The sequence below is a fragment of the Anastrepha ludens genome, chromosome 2 (genome assembly GCF_028408465.1).
Source record: "Anastrepha ludens isolate Willacy chromosome 2, idAnaLude1.1, whole genome shotgun sequence".
Lineage (NCBI taxonomy): Eukaryota > Metazoa > Arthropoda > Insecta > Diptera > Tephritidae > Anastrepha > Anastrepha ludens.
The window spans coordinates 67,635,723-67,660,962 of record NC_071498.1 but is presented as its reverse complement, the minus strand read 5'-3'; the positions used below and the strand labels follow the sequence as shown (position 1 = coordinate 67,660,962).

Below are 25,240 nucleotides of genomic sequence, written 5' to 3'. Positions count from 1 at the left end.
TAAGAACCGAAACTTGAAAAAACTACGGTGAACATAACTCCCAAATATTTCAAATGAAGCGTTGCTTCAAAAGTGACAATTTGGTACCTGCCTAAGCCGCCTCGATTTCAACAAATACTTGGTTTTACTCTCGTTTACTAAAAGGGTAATATCATCAGCATAAGCACATAACTATTTGGGTTGTTTTAAATAACAATACCTTTGTTGACGGCCGCCTTAGTCTAATGAGTTGATGTGTGATAACCATTCGGGAGTTCATGGGTTCGGATCTTCGTGCGCGAAACACCAAAATTATAAAAAAGTTTTTTCTAATAGCGGTCGCCCCTCGGCAGGCAATGACAAACCTCCGAGTGTATTTCTGCCATGAAAAAACTCCTCATAAAAACCATTTGCGTTAGGAGGCGGCTTTAAACTGCAGGTCTCTCCATTTGTGGAACAACGTCAAGGCGCAAACCACAAATGGGGAAGAGGAGCTCGGCCAAACACCTAACATAAGTGTACGCGGCAATTATTTATTTTTTTAATTTTATTTATTTGTTGACTTGTTTTAGGACGAAGTGACAGTATCAAATTGAATATGGCAGTGGATAGAGCATCACTTTGTTTCACACCTGTTTTATTTTTAAATTTTTTGGGACCTAAGTTTGGAGCTTTGTGATGGCCAATCCAGCATTGCTATTCTTTCTTTGGAAAGCCAATTTTTCACCACTTTTGCTTCAGGTGTGGTGTCGTTATCATGGATGAGTACTTAGTTTAGTGGCAGGGACTCGAAGGAATATGGCTCTGTCGTATTTTTGAGATTATCAAAATTAGCCAACTAATCCATATTGCCATTTTTTCTCACTATTGGTTCAACTGCATTCCATGAAATGATCTCAAAACTTTCCAGTTGTCCTCACTGTACTTTACGGTCTTTGTTTTGTACCGCGAATTGAACTCTGGGCTTTATTATAATAAACGAAAGCCTTCCCAGCAGGACCAATCACATTAATTATAGTTTCATCCCTAAAAAGTATTTTTTCAGAATTTATCGTTTTTTCGACAGTTACGGTTTTTTTTGACAGTAACGGTTTTTTTTGACAGACACGCCCATACAATTTATTTTCATGAAGGTGTATTCGCACAAGTCTTCATTTATTTTCGGTGTTACTGCTCGAAAGGACTTAACAGGGTTACCTTACTTTTTTGAACGAAGTCCTTGTCCTGCTAAATTGTGGTTTTCACCTTACCTCACCCATCAAAAAAAAAAATTGAGGACACTATAAGTGCGCTATTTCTCCGACCACAGCTGCATATTCTATTATCCCAGATTAAAAACTTTCAGAAAAACTTCATGACATAAAATTTCTACACAGTCATCAATCCGCCTTAGTTCAACTAAATTACTTAAATGCTTTCCTTAAGATTAGCCCGAAAATAATTTGTAAATATGCCCTTAAAGCGAGCTACACCTTCCATCATCAACCACAAATGCAAGCTTTTTGTGCATACACATGTGTGTGTATGTGTTTGTTAATATGTATACGCTGCACTTCCAAACAATCACTTTAATTTTTCCGCTCAATTATATTTTTAAATGACTTCAAAAGAAAAAAGTTTAAAACTCCATACCATTACATTGGTAAATTGTTTTAGTGACCTTGTTCCTCGACGATGGTCATGACCATTGGTTGAATGATGCCGAATCAAATTTAGCTAATCAAGCAAGCTAATAGTATGTAATTCATGCATACCACATAAAAAGCATACAAAATTTTGGCAATGCATAAAAGGTATGAAATGAACAGTTGAATGACTGTAAAAGTGGAGGAAGTAAATACAAAAAAGTGAAGAAATAGACTGCAACTTTTTATGAAAAGAAGAAAAACAAATCACACATACACAGCTACTTAAGATATAGGCACCCAAAAACTGTAACCTTTAAATGCAAAACTAACTTTGCATTTAATCGCCTTAATGCTTTTGGTAGCCACTGTACAGCTTATGTTCATATAAATAGTCCGCTGTAACAAAGCATCTACATAAATGAATAGTTGGACAACGAAAACAAACGTCAACATCAACGGTTACACCACTGCAAGCTGTAACGACGCATTATCGCTCACAAACGCGCGAGCGCACACCCACACATTCATGTAGCACTGTATTTATTTCCTCAAGTATGAAAGCATTGAAAAAAAGCGCTGCTTAACAATGCATGCAAAGTAAACAAACAATAGCAACCAAATTCAACAGGCAACAGCCAACAACATTTAACTTGATAGCTGCAACCTCAAACTTCAACTTTAGCCTTAAAGTGTCACTGTCATGGCCCTTTTCACTGCATTGACTTTGAACAGTTCGGTGATTGCTGTTATGCCTATCGTGTTGTTATTGTGCTTCTTGTTGGCACCGATATCCAATACCAACACGAAGTACTGGTATATACGATCGAGCCTTCGTACATTGGCGGTATTCGTGTTGTTCGTGTAATACCAATTTTCTGATCTGCGATCGCATTATGGCGGAAGGTGTATTAGTGTGAATGTGATTTGCGCCACATCTCTGTATGTATGTTCTGGCTTTATATGTATAACCTGTTGGAAATTTACTTTAAGAGAAGTTTTTTCTTCTCATAGCTTAAACATAAAAGGTCTACTTGCTTGCACAGTGGGCGTAACTGGCACATCTTGTGAAAATGCGGGGATATTTTTATAATAATATAAGTTTTGAAGTTTTTTGTAATACCTCCTTTTCATAATAACATTTTTGATAACAAAGAGTGACATTCTAGTGAAAACGTTTGCCTTTTTGGCTGATTTCGATTTCAAACCGTGCAAAATTTTAAAATTACATCATTTTGCATTTCATGTCAAATTATGTTTCAAAAATAGTATAAAAATCATTCATAACTTAGAGAGAAATTTTTACAGGATTTATTTTATTAAAAGTGTTGTCCATTGGCTTAACAACGACTATCACCCATCTTTCTGGCGATTACACATCCTGCGCTGAAAATATTTTTCGTCATTTGGGACGATCCAAGCATCAACAAAATTTTTGGAGTCCTGATCGCTCAAGCCATGGTATAATGCGCCATATCTAGAGAATAAAGCTTGGGGCAGGACATACACCTCATTGAAGAGAGTTTCTTTCACTACCGTCGCAAATTATGGACGAACGTTGTCACTTCTTCATGTCGTTTGCATATTGGTTCGTTTGAGCATAATTTTCGGCATAATTGTAGAAATCGTTGTTTGTAAAGCTATCTAAGTTAGAGTAACTCAGCCAATAATTCATCATATTTAAACTCTCCTCTTTTCGCCTTCTTTATCACTTGTGTCAAACACCGCAACCATTGCTTCACATAAAAACATATTTCTTGTTACGCTGTCGTTAAAAAACGGAATCCGCCGGTACCTAATAGGATTAATTTTAAATTATCTTGTCGTGGCACTTTATGAAAAGTTTCTTTCTCCTGATATTTGGCCTGCTCTCGTTAATCTGTGACCTTTTCGCTTTTTCGAAAAGAAAATCAACAGGGATTAGTTTAAAAGTACCTTATTCGTAGGCCATAGGTATATTTGCCAAATATTTCCAGTCTTTGAGCTAAGTCTGAACGTGTTCATACTCTTAGCCCTAAACTTGAGTATGCCATTTTCGTCATTGTTGAGCTTTGGTATAAAGCTATAATAATTTCCTGGATGACGTTTTCGACTCTAAGTTGCATGACGTGTACCGAAAGGATAGAGATGTGATAAAAACTGGCTGTGTAAGAGGTGGTGGAGTTCTTATTGTAGTTCGGAGGAAGTTGCGTTCATATATGTTGCTTTATATGGTTGGTCCTCTTCTAAAGCATTTCTTTTCTTTATCGCCGGCTTGCTGATAACATAAGATCCTTGTTTTCGAAGAGGTTAGCAGGTAATACTTAACGCATTTTGGGTGGTTTTAACCTTTGCAGCGTGTCTTGCTTCGGGTATTTCTCAAATTTGGGCCATATATCCACTAAAATTACGGCGTACCATAAGTTTTATTTCCTTGATAGTATTTCATGTCTTAACATAATGCAAATTAGTAATTATTATAATAAATTAAATGGAATTCTCGAACTTGTCCCTGTAAATGACAACATCAATTGAATAATATTATTCTCCTATGTCTCTTTCTAGTAAGCAACATGTGTCTTAAGTTCTCAAATTTGATTTCTTTAATTTTTCAAACTCTCCCACCTCCAAAATAATAGTTTTTTTCTAACTTAAATTACATCATTTCTGAAATTGATTGGCACCAAATTTTGGTTCCTATTCATGTCTGTAGATCTTACTTTATTCTTCAAGCTCTATTATTTGAGTTTTGCGTTAATAATATTCCTGTTATTACGAAAATACCATATAAGCTTCCATGGTATAGTTTACGATTAAACAAAAATAAAAAATATAGAAAAAAAGGGAATCAGATCTTCTTAGTTAATATAAGAAATTTTAAAAGCAATTTTATTGTTTAGGAATATTTTTTACAGAATTATTGAATCAAAAATTAAGTCTAAACCGAAGTCTTTCTGGCGTTTCAAGCGAAACAATCTGTATGTAGTTCCGCCATATCTTCCGCTGTTTCTTTTTTCCAAAACAAACATGCTCACTAGAGTGGGCCGAAAAAAAATTTTTTTAGAATCGAATTCTAATAGTGCGGAAAAGTTGCACTGTTAGACTAATAGAATGTGTGCCAAAATTCAGCCCAATCGAACGATATCTTCTGTCGCCAGCAGAAGCCTCAAATTTTGAAATTTCAGTTGATATTCTAAAAAATTTTATTTTTTCAGGATACTTTTTTTCTCAATGCATACATTCCGGAGCACATTTCATACCAAAAATAAGGACTATAAACATTAGACATACATTTATCCAAGATTAAGGTTGCTGAAGGTTTCTGCACTTTGGGTTCCTATTTTTTTGTTTGTTTTGTTTTTTTAATTTTTATTTATTTTTCAACTTTTATTATTTTTCATTTTATTTATTTTTTAACTGGTCTTGTTCTTTTTTTTACGTTTTGCGCATGGGCCTGTGGCATAAATTAGATGGCATGGGCTTGGGCAATATGTGGTTTCAATAAGACGTCGCCTCTTGCCACATAGCGCATGGAACAATAGCTATATTGTAAAGAAGAAACAACGAGGTCAAATGGGCGCCGAGATCTTGCCTATGGCTACATGAAAATTGTGGCCTATGCCAATAAGCCCGAGTTGATTTCAGAGCTAATGAATGAAATCATACTCGTACTAAATAATATACAGCCCGAACTATGCCAAGAGGACATGAGGAATTAACAGCCATGGAATAAAAAACATCATGAAATAAAAAATTCCGCGAAGTATGCGGTCTTATCACCCTGCTCAATAAAAAAAGTCATACGGGAAATTTAAAAATACATATACATACAAATACACATATTAACATTGTACACTTTCTTTTGACGCTTGCCGTATGTAAATAATTTTTTTCATAGACGAGTACTCTATGTACTGTATACTTCGTAATCGATTCTGGGTCATTTCGTTCAAGTCTTTGAAGAGCCCGTGCAAAAATAAAAACTACTTAATTGTTTGGGGTAAATTTTTTTTTATTTTTTGAGATAGGCTTAGTGTAAGAAATGCTACTAAGTATACATAATCATCTCTCTGACTTTGGACGGACTTTTCAAACGACCCTCGTAGTATGAATTGATATGTAGCACTATTAACCAGCTTGTCTATCGATATTGTGTGCCTTACCTCACAAGTCCATCTGTAATTTATTATAACTCGGCAAGTGATTGAGTTTAGCCCATAAATTTTGCCTGTACCTCTTTTATTACAAGTATAGACAACATTGTTGTATCGCAGAACTATGTGTATTAACTTCACTCCTATGCCGAAATACTTTTGTACTTGACATGCTGTTACAAGCAAAACCGAGCAAATGGTAAAAGTCCAGATTTACAAATTTCTAAGAAACAAAGTAATAAATTTGCTTTGAGTAGTAAGACTCAACCCACTGTGCGTGCCAAAAAGCCACTTTGAAATGCGGGTATAAGTGAACAGACTCACAACCGGCAACTTGAACAATTACACACTCACAAAACACACATACTTACATACTTGTGTAGGAATATCTACCAATACATTCATACTATAAATACTCAATTATACACGAATGACCAACACCAACACGTAGCTTTTGAAAAAGAAAGACGAAGAAATGAAAAAGAAATGAAACGTGCAAAAGTAGGTCAACGTAAATTACAACAAGAAAAAATACAATCAGTAAAGCAGACAAGTCAACTTATGCTGTGAATAGTGAGCGAGTTGCTGGTTTGGCTGGCGTTTTGTTGGCTATTGGCTGTTAGCTGGTAGCTGGCTTTGCTTATTGTGGCTAAAGATGTCGAAGCCAAAGCTGCGACTAAGACTGAAACTGACGCCATGACAGTGGAGCTACGGAGCAGCTGAAGCTTGTAGTTGCTGATGTATGTATGCATGTATGTATGTATGAGGAGCTGCAGCTGTAGTTGATGTTAATTTTGATGCTAATGCCGCTGAATTGAAGCAGCGTCGAGTCAGTGGGACGCAATCTCGACTTGGTTGGTTATGCGTCTGGGCTTGTATATGTACATAGGTATATATGAATGTGTGTGTATGTTTGTTGAATCGTGCGTGTGCATTCAGCGAAGATGTAAGCAGACAAACGAGTTGAGGCGGCTGCTGCCACTCAAGACAGCAATCTCCGCCCAGCCTTTCCTCTCCTGTCACCACGCTGACCAACTTATTTATGTATGTACATATATGTATGCATGTATTCTACTTACGTATATGCAGCACCTTATTTTTAGCCGCTTTTACGCCCGCTTTGAGGGTGAAAAAGTGCAGCATCGTTTCTGAGGAGTGAAGATGAAAATTTTGTAGATTTAATGGTAAAGTATTCCACATAGGAATATTAAATTTAAGTTGGTATGTATGCAAGTGTCTATGTGTGTGCGTGTTTTACGCATCGCGGCTGGGTTGTTTAATTTTATAAAAATATTTTCAATCTGAATTTCATTGCTTCCCATTATATTTTGTTGTTGTATCATACTTGCTGCGGTCTATTGACAGAATTTATATATAATAAACTCGATTTAGGACTTACACATACACGCAGATATAAGCACGCATAGATATGTAGGTATAAATTTACTCAGGTCACCTAAATTGAATGTAAATATTATTTTTAAATTACCATAAATGCATAAATTTCATTCAAGCCGAAAATAAAACGTATAAGTCAAATTAAAAAAATACTAGTAAGCCCATAAGGTAGCGAAATTAATGACTCCGTCACAGCGTTTTTAATGGTAATCAAATGAGCTCTTGTGGATTTTTTAAATACATTTTATGGCTCTATAATGGGCGCATGCATGTAAAAATTTGGCGAAATGTGAATATAAAACCTATGCAAATGAAGGTAACGTGCTGCAAATATGACGTTAAAAGGCGTAGGTATCTTTTCGTTTTTAGTCACGAAAGCGCCTTGGAATTTAGTTCAGTTAAATAACTACGTTTTATTATAGTAAACAAATTAGCAAAGGTTAAAAATGTACCAAAATAAATGCGAAAAAAATGTATGAAAATTATAACAAATTATTAACGACAACCTAATCCCTCTTTTTCATGGAGAAAAGATATTACCTTTTTTAATTTATTGAGCGATTCCACATTAAGTGATCCAAATATTTTGGGCATAGTCTTGAAGTTTTCAGAAAATTTGTGTATTTGTAGACTTGAGTATAATAAGAAGTAAACTTTTTAAAAACTTTTTTTTGGAAGAAATTTTAATTTTTTGTTAAAAGGGGTTTTCCAATAACAGGTGTTATGAATGAATGGATTGCGCTATCGAGAGATGATTAACGATTTTTTATGGCCGAAATTGGGTGGTATTGATCTGGACAACGTTTATTTTCAACTAGATGGCGCTACGTGCTACACAAGCAACGAAACCATTCATCTTTTACGGGAAAAGTTTCCGGACCGTGTTATCTCTCGAAAGTGTTTTGTGATTTAACACCTTGTGACTTTTTACTTTGGGGCCACGTGAAAGAGAAGGTCTACGTCAACAGCCCAGGGTCGATTCAAGATCTCAAAGATGGAATTCGTGAGGCTATAGAGGACATAGGGCAGCCACTTTGCAATTCGGTTATGGAAAATTTCATGAAAAAGATATTGTCCTGTATGCGTGGTCGTGGAGGTCATTTGCCCTGATGTTATTTTCCACTATTAACGGCATACTTTCCTCTTTATAATGAAATAAACATCCGATCATTTATATTAAAAAAATAGGATTTTTCCTTGATCATCAAAAGGACACCTCTTATGGGAAAACCCTTTAGTAGTAAGAAACTCAGTCAAAAGAACTGCTCTAAGACTGAAGATGCAGCACAATTCTCACAGAGGCTTTCTGGTCACAGCAACATTCTGGATTCGAACGGAGGGTCAAGCTGCGTAATTCCAAGAGTTAAATTTGGCAAAAAGTCAAATGACGCTAGTCATTATAGAGCAAAATGGAAGGCAGAAAGGTCTAGAATTCACATACCATTCATACAATTCCTTTACAAATGAGTCCAAAATGGCGAAGGAGTAAGAGCGCCTGTCTATTGTCTGCAAACAGCCTTTCAGCCTCCCTAATTACAGTAATATATTTCCAGATGAAATCTATGCTCTTAATTCACTTAATATTCGGACAAACATTTTCCTTGATAGCCACGCGGCTATTAAACAATTACAGCTCCTTGCACTAATTCGGAATGTGTTCAAGAGTGCAGATCCAAAATGTATGAACTCTGCGGAAATGGGCAGGACACAATTTACTAAATACCAAGACAAAAAGGAATAGAAGGAAATGAGAGAGCTGAAGAGCAGGTATTAGCTTGCCAAGATTGAGTACGTCAGATATATACCCATAACTCTTCTGAAAATGGAACTAGCTCTGGAAACGCAGCCGATATGGGAACACTCATACAAAACTGTCAAAATTATGCTAAGGACTTGGAATACGAAAACTGCGAATTTTCTTTTATCGCTGTCTTGGAAAGCCCGCAATATATTGGTTGGAGTACTGACGGCAATGGAATTAGTCCAAAGCGAATGGTGTAAAATATGCAACGAAGCGAATGCTTGGGGTGTATGGAATCTCTACTTTACCGCTGCCCTACTCTTTGTAGGACAATGTGCTAGGATCAACATATTTTTATCCTTGAAGGGTATTGTTGACAAAAGGCTGAACGGCTTGTTAAAACTCTCGAAGACGTACATTAAGAATTACATAAAATAATATCTTCGACTCCAAATACACAGCACTTGCAACACAATGTGCCCTAGAGGTATAAGTGAGATCTTTTTATAGATCATCCAACGCTTCCCAACCTGACCTTGTGAAACACAAATGCCTCAAATTTTTTCTTATCTTTTTCATTAATAGCTGATACTACGTATGAAAGTTCAACTCAATTTACATTCAAATACAAAGGACCAGTGAAAAATACCATACCATATATTAGGTTGTTCAATAAGTTTTGCGGTGCGATAAGAGAGGGCGTTGCTACTAGTCTAAATGTGTTTCGTTATATTAGTATCAGCGTGCCACAGTATTTTCTACAATGGAAAAAATAAAATATCGTGCCGCGATTTAAATTTTATTTTTGGAAGGCGTAGAAAGTGTATAAGGACTTTTCGCCATCAATTAGTACAGTAGAGCGTGTCACAAGAGCGTTTTGACATGATTAAAATACTTGAATTAAAGTCCAAGTTGTTGGAGCATCCACCGTATTAGCCAGATTTGGCCCCTAGTGACTTCCGTCTGCTTCAGACTTAAAAAATGCATGCTTGGAAAGTGTTTTTCATCAAATAATGAGGTCATAACATTTGCGGAAGCGTATTTGGTAGCCCTTCCACTTTCGCACTTCAGGGATGGCGTTCATAAATTGGAACAAGTGGATTGATGTTCAGGGAGACTATACTGAAAAATAAAGTGTATTTCAAACCATAAAATTGTATTTTTCTATCAAACCGCAAAACTTATTGAACAAACAAGATGCTTACAGACAGATGTGATAGATACATACAAATGAGTAACTCCTTAAAAGTAGACTCAGAGTAGATGTGGAATTGGGGTAATGTCCACCCAAAAGGAGCATTCATCGTATAAACAGTTTCAGCCATACCCATATAAAGCAATTCATTACAACGGAAAATGCGTGAAGAGCTTTGAAATGAGTTTTATTGAGCAGATACGGGCAATCTATTGAGCCTGCACACATCGACAATAGAACACGCCTAGACTCTGAAGACATGAGACTTATTAGTAAGCAACGAGATCGATACGACGTAATGGGATCAACGAATTTCATCGACCGCAAAGCAAAACGCCCAAAAACTCTCTGAACAGACTCTAATCTACAAGTATTAAGATGGACTGCATGAAACGGACTTCAAACGAATACCGCGTATTCTAACCAAGACCGAACTAAAGACGAGTACAAATGTTTGAGAGTATAGAGATCAGAAAACGAAGAACGAAGAACAATATTAGGAAAGGAAAAATTTATGTGAGTGCTAAAGTTGAGCTTAAAGTCAGAATAAATTGAAATTTGAAAAGGTCCAGCCAAGCTAAAAAGCCCATTGTATTTAAAGCTCTGGAAAGAAGGTAGATAGTCAAGGAGGGAAGGAGAAAAGTATCAGAGAAAGAGATAGGAAAGAATAGAGACAGAGATAGAGATAGTTAGTCCTGTGAGAATTTTCCAGATTCTTTGGCAAATCAGTAAATATCCTCCAGTTTTAGAGAACGAGTATTACTCATTCTCACGGCATCGGAACCCAAAACTCGTAGCCGTGCTCTAGCAAAGGCAGGACACTCACAGAGAAAGTGCTCAGTGCTATCCACCTCCTCCAAGCACGACAGCCACATTGGGTCCTCAATGATTCCAATGGTGGTCATATGCTGACCCCATGGGTTGTGTCCTGCAAATATACCGACAATCAACCGAACGTCTTTCCTTCCAAGTTTTAGTAGAAAGTATGACAGTTTGCTGTTCGGACTTGTCCCAAAACACTTTGCAGTTCTGCAGTCTAGAAGGCCATCCCTCTTTATATAGATTGTCTACATAATAGCTGATCCAATTCATGATTCTTGCGGAACTTATTCCGATTATTGGCTCTGGCCCTTGTGGGGGCCAGATCCACGGTTGGCCAATTCATCGGCAATTTCGTTTCCTTGAACACCGAAGTGTCCTGGAACCCATATAAGTACAAGCCTTTTTTGTCTTGCGACAAAATGAAGCTTCTTCTTTCATTCTTTAACAATCTTCGAGATTTGCTTTGCGTTCTCCAGGGTCCCAGTGCAGCCTGACTGTCACTTAAAACTCAAATCTGTTTCCCGCTCTATCTCCTCTCGATTATCCATTCGGCTACTTTCATGATGGCAAAAACTTCCGTTTGGAAAACAGTTGCCATTTCCCCCATAGCATAACGATACTTATTACTATCGTTTAAGTACCATTCGGCTCCAGACCCTATTTCATTCTTGAACACATCGGTAAAGTAAATATCCGTCAAACTTCCCTGCATGCATTCTGTACACATGGTACCCGTGATGCATAAACATACACTTCTTTGCAGCCTGTATAGTTCCCAGATTGTGGACTTAACCATGCTCCGTCGCCACCAGACCACAGGCGCGTAAGTGATGATTGGTCTGATAAGTGCTGTGTATAGATTTTGCCAAAGGCTCTGCGGCATTGCTGAAAAATCCTTAATGCGCGATTCACCTTCAGTGAAACGTGTGTCTCCCAAGTCAGCTTCTTATCCAAGATTACTTCTAGATATTTAACTTCATCGGAAAGACCAAGTGTCACACCTTTCAGTGTTGGAAGACTGAGTCCATCCAATTTCCGTTTTCTCGTAAACAAGACTATGGTTGTTTTGTTCGGATTAACGGAAAGACCTTGTCTCATGCACTAGTCATTTTGTCCAAAATCCTCTGCACTTTCGTGCAAAGCCTCCTTTATTTATTTTATCCAATGTTAGTGCACAGACATCGTCAGCATATACTTGGACATGAAAACCGAGTTCCTGCATCTCCGCTAGTAGAGAGTCTACGACCAAGCACTACAGCAGCGGAGAAAGAACACCCCCTTAGGGACTTCCTTGCTTGGCCCTGACGGTGATTAGTTCGTCACTGTTCTCACCAGCCGTTAACAGCCTCTCAGAGAGTATGTCCATTTTACAATGGTTTGATTAACTTCGTGTCGTTCGGCATTATCAAAAGCCCTCCCAAAGTCCACGAACACGCCCATTGTGTATTCGTCAGCTTCCAGCCCGACTTCAATCTTGCTAACAATATCGTTTAAGGCTGATTCACATGATTTTCCACTCTGGTAAGCGTGTCGATTTCTACTAAGTGGACTTCTCGACAATACCCCCACTCGAATATGTTTCTCCGCCACTCGTTTCAGACTTTTCAACACAACCGATGTCAAACTGATTAGTCTAAAACTGTTTGCTAGTGAATAATTGTCTTTTTCTGGTTTCGGAAGAAATACTACTCTGACGCGTCGCCATTGGGATGGTATATAACTAAGTGTAAGACAGGCTGTGAAGATCCTCTTCAGGGCCTCAATCAGCCTGTCTCCTTCTTTTTTAAGCATTGCTGGATATATTCCGTCAGGTCCAGGGGACCTAAAGTTCTGAAAGGAAGACAAGGAAAACCTTATCGATTCTTTTGTCACCATCCGACTAGCAATATATCAGCTCTACCTAGAGGTTCCACCGTTGCTACCGTTATTGTTCGTGCCACTCTCTACTTCAGAGAGAGTTCTACTACCCGGAAAACGGGTTTCGAGTACAGCATTAAACGTTTTGGATTTGGAAATAGTGTATGAACCATCAGGTTTTCGAATGGAATCTAGCTTTACTGAGCAGTCTAGATGAAGGACCTTACAAAGTCTCGCTGTTTCCCTCATTTATTCGACGTTACTGCAGAAATTTCTATAAGATTCAAGTTTGGCTTTCCGTACTTTTTCTTATATTCTCTCTGTGTAAGTCGATGATTAGCCCAGTCCTCTTCTGTTTAGGTTTTTAAGGCATTATTAAGAAGTTTTCTGGACTGTACACGAAGCTTCGACAGTTCAGGGTTCCACTAAGGAACCGCTTTCTCTGTGAATGTTTTGTGAATTTGCATCACATCCCATTATTAGCCCCAGATTATTGGATCCTGCATACTTGACTACTTGCAACATCGATATCTCCGGAGCATAGCTCTTTTAACATCGTGTGTTCGATCAACCTCGGCATGATAATACAGGTCTCACATTCCCTTCATAATGAAGTATTTGTCCCCACGACATAGCACCTAGACCACAGATACGCTTGTGACATATCCATGGTTCTTGCATTAGTATTATGTGTGGGTTTGTTTGCAGTTTTGCATGCCTACGGCACAGGAGAGCCGTAGACGCTTTGCTATGCTGCTGGACCCAGAATCCAGACACTCGCTCGTACCAGCCTTTCTTTGCTACTCTCAACAAGAATGAACATGCTGTTTTCGCAGGCTGGAATTTTTGCTATCTCTTTTTCCAGCCATTCTCGGGAAAAAGCATTGGAACAGTGCACCTTTACGATGCCGTCCACCACGCTTTTACCCTCGAAAGTCGGCGCGTCTTTCAACTCACCGATAACTTTCGAAAGATAGCTGTGAAGATAGTCTTGTTGCCCTTTGGACAGTAGACCGTCTTGTTTGTCAGTATGTATCTCTACCGTCATTTCCTTTGCTGCCATTCTCGCGAATGATTCGCCAGACGTTGACGGAAGAGTGTCATTCGACATTTAGGGTCCCTTAGCCTTTGCCTTGAGAGGTAAAGGTTTGTCTGCCTTGTATTGGGTCGAGGATGCAGGCATTCAACTCACGCTGGAGAATAGATGAATCGTTAATGAAGAGGACAAATAGTAACGGACTTAGGACTCTACCCTGGAGGACACCAAAGGAAGCAACAAAAGAATGCAATGTATGGTCGTACGTATCGAGTCGAACGACGATACGAAGTTATCCACTTCAGAAATTGAGAGTGATAGCTGAACTTGAGGGTTCCATTTTGGGTGAGACACCCTATCAAAAGCCTTAGAAGATTTGCGGAAATTGTGAACATTTGAAAGGCAGCTAATTTAACGTAGATCTACCCGCAATAAGAGCATGTTGACAAAAACAAAACCTGTTTACCAAAAATTTTGAACAAAAATTTTTTTAATTCCCGAATTTTTTTTTCAGTTGCATTTTATAGCCAAAAATTGACAAACAAAATTTGTTTAAAAATATTAAAATGAAACTAATATATGTACATATTTGATTTTAAAAACTCCATACTGAAATTTTCAACAATGAGGAAATCTCAAAATTAATAAATTTGTTTGAAACAATTTTCAGTTTGCTTCTTATTATGCTCAAGTGTGCAAAAAAAGAGGTTGTCTGTAAAGTCGGTTTACTGACGATAGTTTAACGTGACAACGTCATAAGAAAATATTGATGGAATGGTTGCAATTTTCAAAACAAAATTTTAATTTTATTTGTTTGATAGATATTTTGTATGGATATAGAGGAGGAGGTAAATGGAATTGCAATGGAATAGGTCAAGTTACATTTACACAAACGTGAAAAATGACGAAACATTTATCAAATTCATGAAAGATATGTTTAATTTCGATTGTGCATCAGACGTTAATAAGTCAACAACACTAAGTGGCACCATCATCGATTTGCCTTTTTCAAGACACTTTACACTCGAAACACTCCCTTTAATTTCCTACTTTTTCTATCATCGTCCTATTCTGAACAGAGAAATGGTTCATTACCATGCACACAGGAAGAAGGCATATGCAAATACAAGTATGTGTGCCGTTCGTTCCGCGCTCTCGCTTGCAGTTCAAGCACATTAGCTTACATTTGCTTGCGTACGGAATAGATTCGTATATTTGATATGTCCATATGACTTGTATGCATCTTTACATATAGATTTGTTCTTTTTGAAAATTGCGCGAAATTGTATATGTATATGCATGTTTATATACATATATTAGTATACAACATATCTTATAAGGTATATGGTAAATATTACTATACATCTTTTCCTTCATATATAATAAAAAAATTAATAATAATAGCATTAAAACAACAGGTATTATTAACAAACTTGGTTTTATTTTAAATTCTTCAAGTAAATCAAATTAATAATAATCAATAAGAAGGCATTTACAAATACAAATACGTGAATTTATATATGTACATATGCGCATATACATACATATATACGCTCACTTAAGTAGGAGAGAGCAAGATGTCGAACGTTGCCGTTCGTTTGCTTTGTCGTTCGTTCCGCGCTTTCGCTTGCAGTTCATTCAAGGTAACGACAATGAGCAAGGTAACGACAAATGAGCAAGGTGCGTGCAGCCGGCTAAATCGAATTATAAGACGTTATCACGTCAAAAAATAATTTAGAAAAAATTCAGACCATGTCCAAAGTACTTTGATCGCTCTATTCAAAACAAGTATAGAAGAGTGTAAGTTCGGGCGAAACCACACTTTAACATGTGCGGAATGAAATAGAGTGTAGGCTAACTGGTTTGCCCAAATGGGTAGATTCTTGCTCTGATAAAAATATTATTTTGTCATTCTTATGACGATTAGGTACTAATGAAATTCTTAAGAATAATTCTACATTTTTCATATTTATTTCAGTGGACTTGGTTAATGCTCGATTGGATTAATTTTTAATAACAGCCTATCTGGACGAAAGGCAACATATGTACCAAGTTTCATTTTGATCTTGCACTCGAGGTATCGAGTCTCAAGCATGGCTAAATCGAGAGGAATCATCTGAAAATTTTGATAGACAAATATATAAATTTACACTTCTTTAAGATTCGCTCAGGTGAAGACTAAATAATGGCGTTTTAATTCCAAAAACCCTGACTCCCCATCAGTGCAATTTGTTTCAGAAGAAACCTCTACTTTCTTCAAAAGAATTCACAAAAAATTACTACAGTCCGCAAGAAGATACTGTCGCGGCTTTTTAAAACAACGAGAGCTCACTTTTTCGGTTGAAACGAATATAAACAAACTTTTTCGGATGGAAAATTACATGTATGTTCGTCACCCCATCCAAGGGGTATAACCAAAATACACCCGCCCTACATGTTATTGTTGTTGAAAAAAGAGTACAAAGTTAACAAATATTTATAAACTATTTTACAAATACCAATGCATATTTTATAAAAAGAAGTTCTTAAAAGTGTTCGCACGGCAAGCAAGTTTGATCAAGCTAGTACAAGTTAGCACAAAATTTGATCAAACCGCTTTCCTTTACTCGAAAAACTTGCGAGGAAATAGTGCGCTGTGAAAGTTTTAGCCAGAAAAAACTTTTTTCAGATTTGATTTAGTTGTCTCATTTTTTTCTACTGCATCACGACGGTTTGGGGAACTTAGCAGATTATATCTGCCATAAGTTGCACTCTCGGATTCCGAACATCAGGGGGTAAGATACAAGTGAGGAGGAGCGATTTTGATGGGCAAATCTTCTCACGGAGGATGGTTTACCAAACCCCACTCCAGGCATAACGAAAGTCTCCGAATGACGAATTGCAACTGCAAACAACGCGCATAAGCGAAATAATTAATTTTAATTGAAATGAAAAATACTAATAATAAGTTTACATGATTCAATCAACTCATAAATCATATAATATTAAGTGGTTTTTTTTTGTTTTGTATGGGACATGCAAATACCGTTTTCACGGAGACTGCACGCACTTAATTTTTATGCGGAGGAAGTTTTCTTCTTCTTCTTCTTAATTGGCGCGATAACCGCTTACGCGATTTTGGCCGAGTTTAACAAAGCGCGCCAGTCGTTTCTTTCTCGTGCTAACCGGCGCCAATTGGTAAGGGATAAACGCTAAAAAAAACACTTTTTTCATGAATGTATTGTAGCGAAACGGTTCAAGTCAGTTTATTAAAAGTTGTTGCATATTATAAAGTAACATTTCAAGAATATTTGATAAAATTTTCATGTAAAAATATTGCAAAATGAGCGAATGAGAGCACATTTACGTAGACGTCTTTTCAAAAATACATTTTGCAGTAGTCAGCATATCTCAGCGTAGAATCATCTGAAATCAAAAAAATCGAATAATTTAGTTAAAGTATGAGTTAAACTTCCCCCCAACGTTTATTTTGACGATTTATTTTCATTTTCAGCCATTTGGTAGTCGTTTGAAGTAAAAAGTGATTTTTGACGAAAAAATGCCGCCATTTTGTAGGTGTAAAACCACCTTAATATAAAAAAAAATGGCGAAAAAAAACGTTGGGGGGAGGTTTTTTATATGTAAAATATGTGTGCAAAATTTCAAAAGGATCGGTTGAGTAGTTTTCAAATGCCAATGACTACGCACTTTAAAAAAAAGGTTCGAGAAAACCGCGTTTAAAGTTTGTAACGGACTACGCGCGCAACTGCTGCGTCTCGGCAGATGTTTGAGGCGGCTCGGCTTTATGCTCTATAACTTAAAAAGTTTTGCTCGGATTGACTTAAAATTTTAACACGGTATTTTTGAAATGTTTTACTACAATAACATGCAAAAAAAAAAAATCGATTTTTATCCCTTACCCCCCCCTTAAATTAATTACAGATCACTGAATTACATATCAAGTATATATTTTATTAATTTAAAGTACTTAATTGGGTACTTTTCACAATTTTTTCTCAGCATTCAACAGAACTCAAACAAAAGCAAACATTTATTACATGATTTTCTGCTCATCAGCCAGCTGTTTTTGGTATACAAATTTCGGTCGCCAAAGTGTCATGACCTCTTATTGATAGTTCGTTCATGTGCTAATGAAAGTAATTTGGACTTTGATGAAGACCCAACTGCCGAAGATGCTAAGGAATTTTTAAGTTATGATGAAGTACCCAGAAGAAATTGCGTACGAAATACTATTTTCCAAATTATTTAAAATCGTTTGAAAAGGAATATTTAATACTTTGTAATAGTGTATTACAATTCAGCCTTCATGCAAATATAATTGAAGAAAACACTCAAAGTTGAATTTAATAGCTTAGCGAGTATGTGTCAGTAGTTTTTCGTTTGCGCCTGCTGATTTTTAATTTTTTCAAATAAATTTTTTGTTATTTTTAACTATACAACGATATTAAACTTATTAAATAAAATAGAATAGGGCGTAGAATATACGTTCTCTATCCTTAATATTCCTAGTTTTTATTTTACGTGCGCCTAAAGATAGGCAAACAATTGCTTCCACTTAGGGTCTGTTCAATCTTCTCCTTTAAAAGATATTCGCTGTACACGTAGTTATAAAAGTTCCATAGTGATTGTTAAAGCAGGTAAAAAGTTTCCTTATAATACGTTCACATATAAGTAGATGATCTACTTTTTCGTGCTTAACTCCAAATCCGTAATTAAAAAGCGAGATTTCCCATACAACATTTTTCTCCCAAAATCTAAGATTATAATATAATTCTAGATAATAACCATACTTTTTGCCATACAACCCTGTGTTTTTTGTGTAATAGATCATTATTTTTACGAGTGTAAAGAAAAACGTCAAAGTAAAAACTAAATAAAATGAATGTCGGCAAAGAAAAAAGGTTTGTAGACATAATTCTAATAAAATGTTTGTCAGCTATTATTAAACTTATTGTTCGTATTACTGTTTGAGTGCCACTGAACGTGGCGACAGAATCGCTATACAACCCTGCAGCAATCCAATTGGAACAATACATGCATTTCATTCTAGCAAGCGACATTTTTTGAAAGGTGCGAGCGAGATATAAACACATAAATAAAAATTTGACAATCGCTACGAAATATGTGATCAAAAGGAAAACGCTAAATTGGCCTAAGCAAGTGTTGCCTGGTTGCGGTGTTGCTTTGAGAATTGCTCAAATAAGCAGCTAATATTTCTTTACATTAAATTTGATTGTGAAACAGATACAATTAGTTTTTAACATTACCAAATAACCTTGATTTGCTGACATTACATCCAATACTTGAGTGTGCAGCGTTCGGGGACATTAGAAATTTTCATTATCGCCCACGCTAAATGCAACCTTTTCCAATTGTGACGGCAACTGACTGCATTTCATTTTTTCCACGGTGTGTTTGTGTGCTCCAATAAACGTCTAAGCTTCGCTGAAAAACTGCTCCGCGAATGTATAAGCAAAATTAATTTTTTATTAATACTAGTGAAGAAGTAAAATGTATGTAAAATTCTTAAAATTTTTATGAAATCACTTAAACGCCGCGTTCACTATAGACAGATTTAACGTCCTTTTAAACATCTTTCCATTCTGTTCATCGGTGAATGTGCGATTCTTCATTTTTTTTATTACCTTTTCAATTCTTTATTCGCCTATTAATTTTTTTACCATAATGGTATGTTCAAAAGTGCAGAGCTGAAAAAATTATAGTGGAAAACGAAACTGAAGTAAAAGAATAAGCGAGAATTGACTACTAATCAACCGACCGAAAAGCAAGTGGACGCATTTCTAGCTCCACAAAAAGTTGAATGAAAAAAAAATACATTTTTCTTAAAAGAGAAAAAGAAGTTCGGTTGAAATGTGGAAAAAATTGTGAAGTACTAAAAGCGGCGTATCATAAAAAAGGGTAAAAGTAAGCAACGGAGAGTTCAACTGCAATTGTCACCAGCTGCTGTTGTTACAAATTTGCTTCCGCCAACTGCGCTCGAACTGCCGCTTGTGCTTTGTGCTGGAGCGCTTGTGGGACACCTTGTTGGTGACTTTCCGGATTCTGAAGCCGCCAGCGTTAATGCCATGCTGAAGTTTACCTCCTACACCCACATATAGCCCAACAAGTACGGAATCAAGTGTTTTACCCAACCTCTGCATTAATTTTGATAGGTGAGTAAAATTTTGTAATTAAAACGTCGCATTCAATATTAAACTTTCTACTTTCAATTACCTTTCTACATACCTCCATAATTTTGCCTATTTGGTTAAAAAACAATTAAATCTCTAAAGCGAACTGCCGCTAATTGCTGATCACATCGCAAGTCAAACTTTTAAATTGATTTTTCAACCTTAAACTATTAGATCCATTGTTAATGTTAATTTGTTTGTGTTAATTGAAGGTTGGTTGGTGTTGAAGCTTGCGCGGCTTGAATGTTTGGTCATTGTTAATTCAATTCCATGTTAAGGACATGATGTTCAAGCTATTTATAACTACCTATACAAATTGTTTAAAACCTGTGATGCTGCATACAGCAGACAAATGTCAATGATGCATGACATGATGGGCATCGGAAAAAATGATGTAGTAATTGAAAACAATGATTTTTATCTAACAACAGTGATAATTCGTATTTTTAATCAAAATATTAATAGTATAGGATATAAGCGAAACAGTTTTGTGTTTGAATTGAAATGAGTATATTTTGAGTAAATCTTCTCGATTGATAGGCCTGAAAAATAATATTGTCCTCTCGCCTAATTCCTCCAATCTAAGTTTAAGAAAATTGGCAGTTTTTTCATGCATTTAAAGTATAATAGGTGTCGGAGTTGCACACATACAGTTTTGTAAAATGTTTCAATCGTTTCAATAATGTAGACGAATTCCTCCAAGGAGGAGTTTCACCAAACAACCAACAAAGGACGTAAGCGTCAGCGTTAAGTATTTCTTATTCCCTCGAAATAGGTTCAGCGGGATTGCTCACAACTTAATCCCAGTAAACTAGCCCTTTCTACTGCGCTGAACCTCACAGCACAATCTCTTCCTCCATTTGACGGAAGTCTCTTATGTTGTGCAATAGTTTATGTAGCTCTGTTCAATATATCTTGGAATGATTCGTTCTGTGGCATTCCAACAAGTAAATTAAAAACTTCAGAACTTTTTAGTTTTCTAATCCATTTTTTTTAAGCTTTGAATTTTAACCCTTTTTCTACTTACGGATCGGTTATGCCAAAAACTTTTTAATTTTGGGGACCAGTTACAAATTTTTAATGAATGAATTTTTACTTGTGGCAGTTTACTCGGCAAGAGAAACAGCTGTTTACAAATTTGTGCTCATACAATAAACAAATAAAAAACTCAGTCTTGAAACATCTGTTAAGGAAATGTTTAAATAACAACAAATCAGCATAGGAAAAGTGCACGAAATACATATACTTAACCGAAGGATAACTCCCAAAATTACCTTTTTCATTGTCATGTAAAAACGTATTATTATATACAAATTTTATTTATACATATATATGGCATACAATTATTTTATTCCCTATAAATTGTGATGAATAATGGTGCCAGCAGTTCATATTTGTAAGCTTGACAATTTTCTCTGCAAGTTTGCTCATTTAGTAAAAACAAAGTGTGACACCAAATTCATGAACGCACTTATGGTTCGGCCCGCTTAATCAATGGTTCTTGTGTTAACCGCATTTTTAAATTAATGTTTAATTTATGTACATAAGTATATATGTACCTATAACTGATACTTAAATATGTAGGTATGTATGTCGCCATGTAAATAAGGCAACCTTCCGCTGGATGTGCATAGGCATATCAGATTTGCAAAACCCAACGGCTCTTCCGCCTAATGTCTTAGCACACGCTTCGACTATTTATCGGAATAAAGATGAAGTGTTTTGGACGTTGCTTGAGTTATTGGAAGTTTAGACGTTCAGTTGAGGCGTTTAGCCACTTACTTATTCTAGGCCCTTAGTTGTTCAGCCACTTATGATTTACATACAATATTTCATGCATGTATGTATGTGCACTCACCTTACTAATGTTGTTGCAAACCGTCCACTCACTTGAACACACTTTGAAATGCTGGCTTTGTCACACCCGCTTATGTGCTCTAACTGCAGCCACTGTAGCTGATGTTGTTTTTATTATTATAGCGACTGTGGTATATTGTTAATATTTAACAACTATAAGTAGTTGTTGGCATGTTCTTACATACATACGTAGATATGTATTAGTTGTGGTTGTTGGTGTTAGTTTTCCTTTTGCGGGTTTCACATTTCCGTTGTACAGTTCCGGCGGCACCTAAAGAAGCGCAATACAGCCACTACCACACGGCAACAACGACAATAACAAACCGACGATTTTGTCGTCAGCATTTTGCAAACAACCAACTATACAAAATTATTTACGCATGACATGTTTGTTTTTGCTATATTTGTACATAGTAGTTGAGAGAAAAGGTAGAAAAATGAAAAAATTTGAATAAAAAGTAGAAATGAAAACATTTCCGCCTTCAAGTGTGCCCTAAAAGTCCGCGCATAGAAGGAGGTTGGCGGACGGTGACGGATTGGAAAATGTGTTGTCTTGGTTGGTTAGCTTATTTTGGAGCAGCTTTACACGCTTGTTTGCAGTTAGAACTCGATTGTCTTGTTGTTTTCGTCTTTGCATTCGCTATATTATTAAAAAGATTTATTTTTGTAATAAAAATGTGTACGAAAAAGAAAAACTAAATGTTGTCAGATACATATTCACATGTGGATAGCTCTAAATGTACAAATGTACGTATGTATGTGCCTATGCAAATGTGCATTTGTAAAAAAATTTACTTGGGTATGTGTGTTTATAGGCATATTCATATCTGTTATTTTTACATTTGCAATGCGCCATAAGCTCCTACAACTACGTACAAATCGCTAATACCACCACAACACCGCAACCGGCACCGCTCTAGCCACTTCTGCCACTCCAATATACCTCCATATGTATCTGTACATACATATAAATATATCATAATCACCAGCTCATCGCCAAGTGGGTTGCTGTTGCAGCAGCAGAGTAGTGGCTAACCCCAAATACAACTGAGCGTTACACGCTGAAGACGTTTCTTGAAGTGGTGTAGAGGGGACACCAAAGAAAGCACCTACCAGGCAATGGCCCCAATAGTATAACTCACAGTACTGCATAGATAGTGTTGTTGGTGTCTCAACGACGACGGAACCGCAGCATATCGCTCTAGTGTGTTGCACCTTTGTTGCAACTGCATTAATATCTGCATATGCGGTAATGCCACTGCGCTTGACTGCGTTAAGCAGGCCGGCAGTCAGCCAGACATCCAAACAACCGAGTCGTATAGCCAGTCAGCCAAAAGCTAAAGAAGCCGAATAGCCAGCCAGCCCACTAACTATTCTTGATATTCTGCTTTACTTTTTTTAAATATGTTTTGTTGTTGTTTTCCTATACGACAAACCTTGTATGTGTGACACCTTTGTTCCGTATTCACTTCTTCCAGCCTATACTTAGTTACTTCGGCGTGCTCGCCAACTATTGCTAGATGGTGACTGGTGGCAAGCGGCAGTAGGTAATGCACAAGTGCGATGCTTTCGTGCATTCATTCTGCAAGTGCTTGCGTTCTTGCCTCTTTTGTTTTCTAACTGCGCCTGTGACTTGGGTTCATCTTCGCTGCCGCTATCGCTGCTTGCTGCCATGTTATCTATTTCTTCCACTGTCTATGTTTTTGCGAATTCCGTGCACGTGTGCATATTTTTCAAGCATGTTAGGTGGTTAATACGAGTAACGAACGTCTGACTGCTTCTATCGTTAAGGGGTTTGCAGGGGCGTATGTGTATGCATGATTTTGATGTTTGATATTTCAAACATACCTGCTAGTGCTAAGAGTAAAGAAGAAAAATCTGCGTGTGTTTTCATAACTACGGGACTTGCTAACATTTGTTTTTACTGTTTTGCTGTATAGTGAGCATTTTCATTCTCCAACTATTATAATAATACAATCGGGAACTAAAACTTTGATTAGTAAATATATTGAAAAATAAATAAGATATTCAATTGCATGTGGTTCTATTTCATGGTTTACAAAAACAAATGTAAATAATAATACAAGAATCTTTTAAAACCTATACCAACAAACAAGAAATATTCATGTGGTCATTAAAACAGGTTCGAAATAGAAATAAATACTATACAAAAACACTTAGTGATTTTATTAAAAATGCATGCTGTTTAAATTATCCAAGTTTAAGACTGTGTCCATCATGATTGTCACTGACTTTTTGTATTCTTGATTTGGCATAGAATTGATGATCCTACGGCAGATTTCTGAAGAGTCGCAATTAAATTATCAGTAGTGCAAGTCGTTTACTTTTTACCACCACGTCGTTCAGTGGATTTTTTGGACTTTACAACAAAAGTTTTGGACCGTCCAAGTGACTCAACGATAAATATGTACCATTTTTTTTGTTTTCGAAGATTGGCAACAATCATCCGCTCATGCTGCGCGCGAGCCATCTTTGAAAGAAATTCATATTAATTATCTATATATATAAAAATTAAGCCGAAAAAAAGTGTGCATTTGTCTCCGGTAATCTCAGCAACGCGTTTAAGGAAAACAATGAAAGTTTCACACATTGTTGGTGTTGCTTTGGCAAAGGTTTCTGTGAAGTTTGGTTGAAATCCAAAACCGCGTGTGTGTGCGGTGCGACGGTTATGTGAGTGTGTTTTTGCTATTTGCCGCACGTATTTTTTGTACCGCACATAGCATTCATTAGAATTGAATACATTTTGGTCGTGTGTGTCTCGGCCGATTATTATGAAATTTGGTATATATAAATATTTTTCCACGGTGAAGGTTAGTATAATATGCTTATTGATTCCACTCGCCACCAGGTGGCGCTGCCGAAGGCCAAAACGAGGACCCGGGTAACCCTAGGATGTGTTTTTACAATGTGGGTATCAAATCAAAGCTACTGATGAGTGCTTTAATATAGAGTATTTTTTAGATCTCTGAGTTACCAGGGTCTCGAGATATAGCCGAAAAGGTGGACCAAGGTACCCTTGGATGTGTTTGTACAATAAGGGTATCAGATGGAAGCTGTTGATGAAAGCTTTTAAGTGAAGTAATTTTTACTGCCTGTTTCCGGGATAAAGAAAGGAGATGGAGCTGGAGATGGAAGAGGAAAAGGAATAGCTACAGGAAGAGGAAGAGGAAGACCACTTATTATTAAAAATTAAAAAAAAAATTATAAAAAAATTTTAAAATGTTACATATACGCTTATTATATAAACGTTAATCTGAAGTCAGTTATAGTGAAAAATTCATTGTATCATTGCCGGCGTGATTGGTGATCGTTTCCTTAATTTTTTGCAGAAAGGTTATGCTAATATGAGATAGGTATTACCTATATCATTCATATATTTACGTAT

At 36.6% G+C, this 25,240-nt stretch overlaps 1 protein-coding gene across 5 annotated transcripts in view; it reads left to right on the top strand.

Moving 5' to 3' along the window:
* Window positions 1-18,916: 18,916 nt before the first annotated feature.
* Window positions 18,917-25,240, top strand: part of LOC128871719 (serine/threonine-protein kinase Pak) — a 43,125-nt gene continuing 36,801 nt past the window's right edge. Inside the window, exons 1-2 of one of the 5 annotated variants that reach the window (XM_054113701.1) lie at window positions 18,917-19,195; window positions 19,493-19,959. The gene's annotated coding sequence lies outside the window, so the exon portion shown is untranslated. Of the gene's footprint in view, window positions 19,960-25,240 lie in introns of all 5 variants that reach the window. The other 4 variants (XM_054113702.1, XM_054113700.1, XM_054113699.1 and 1 more) reach the window with 4 other exon arrangements.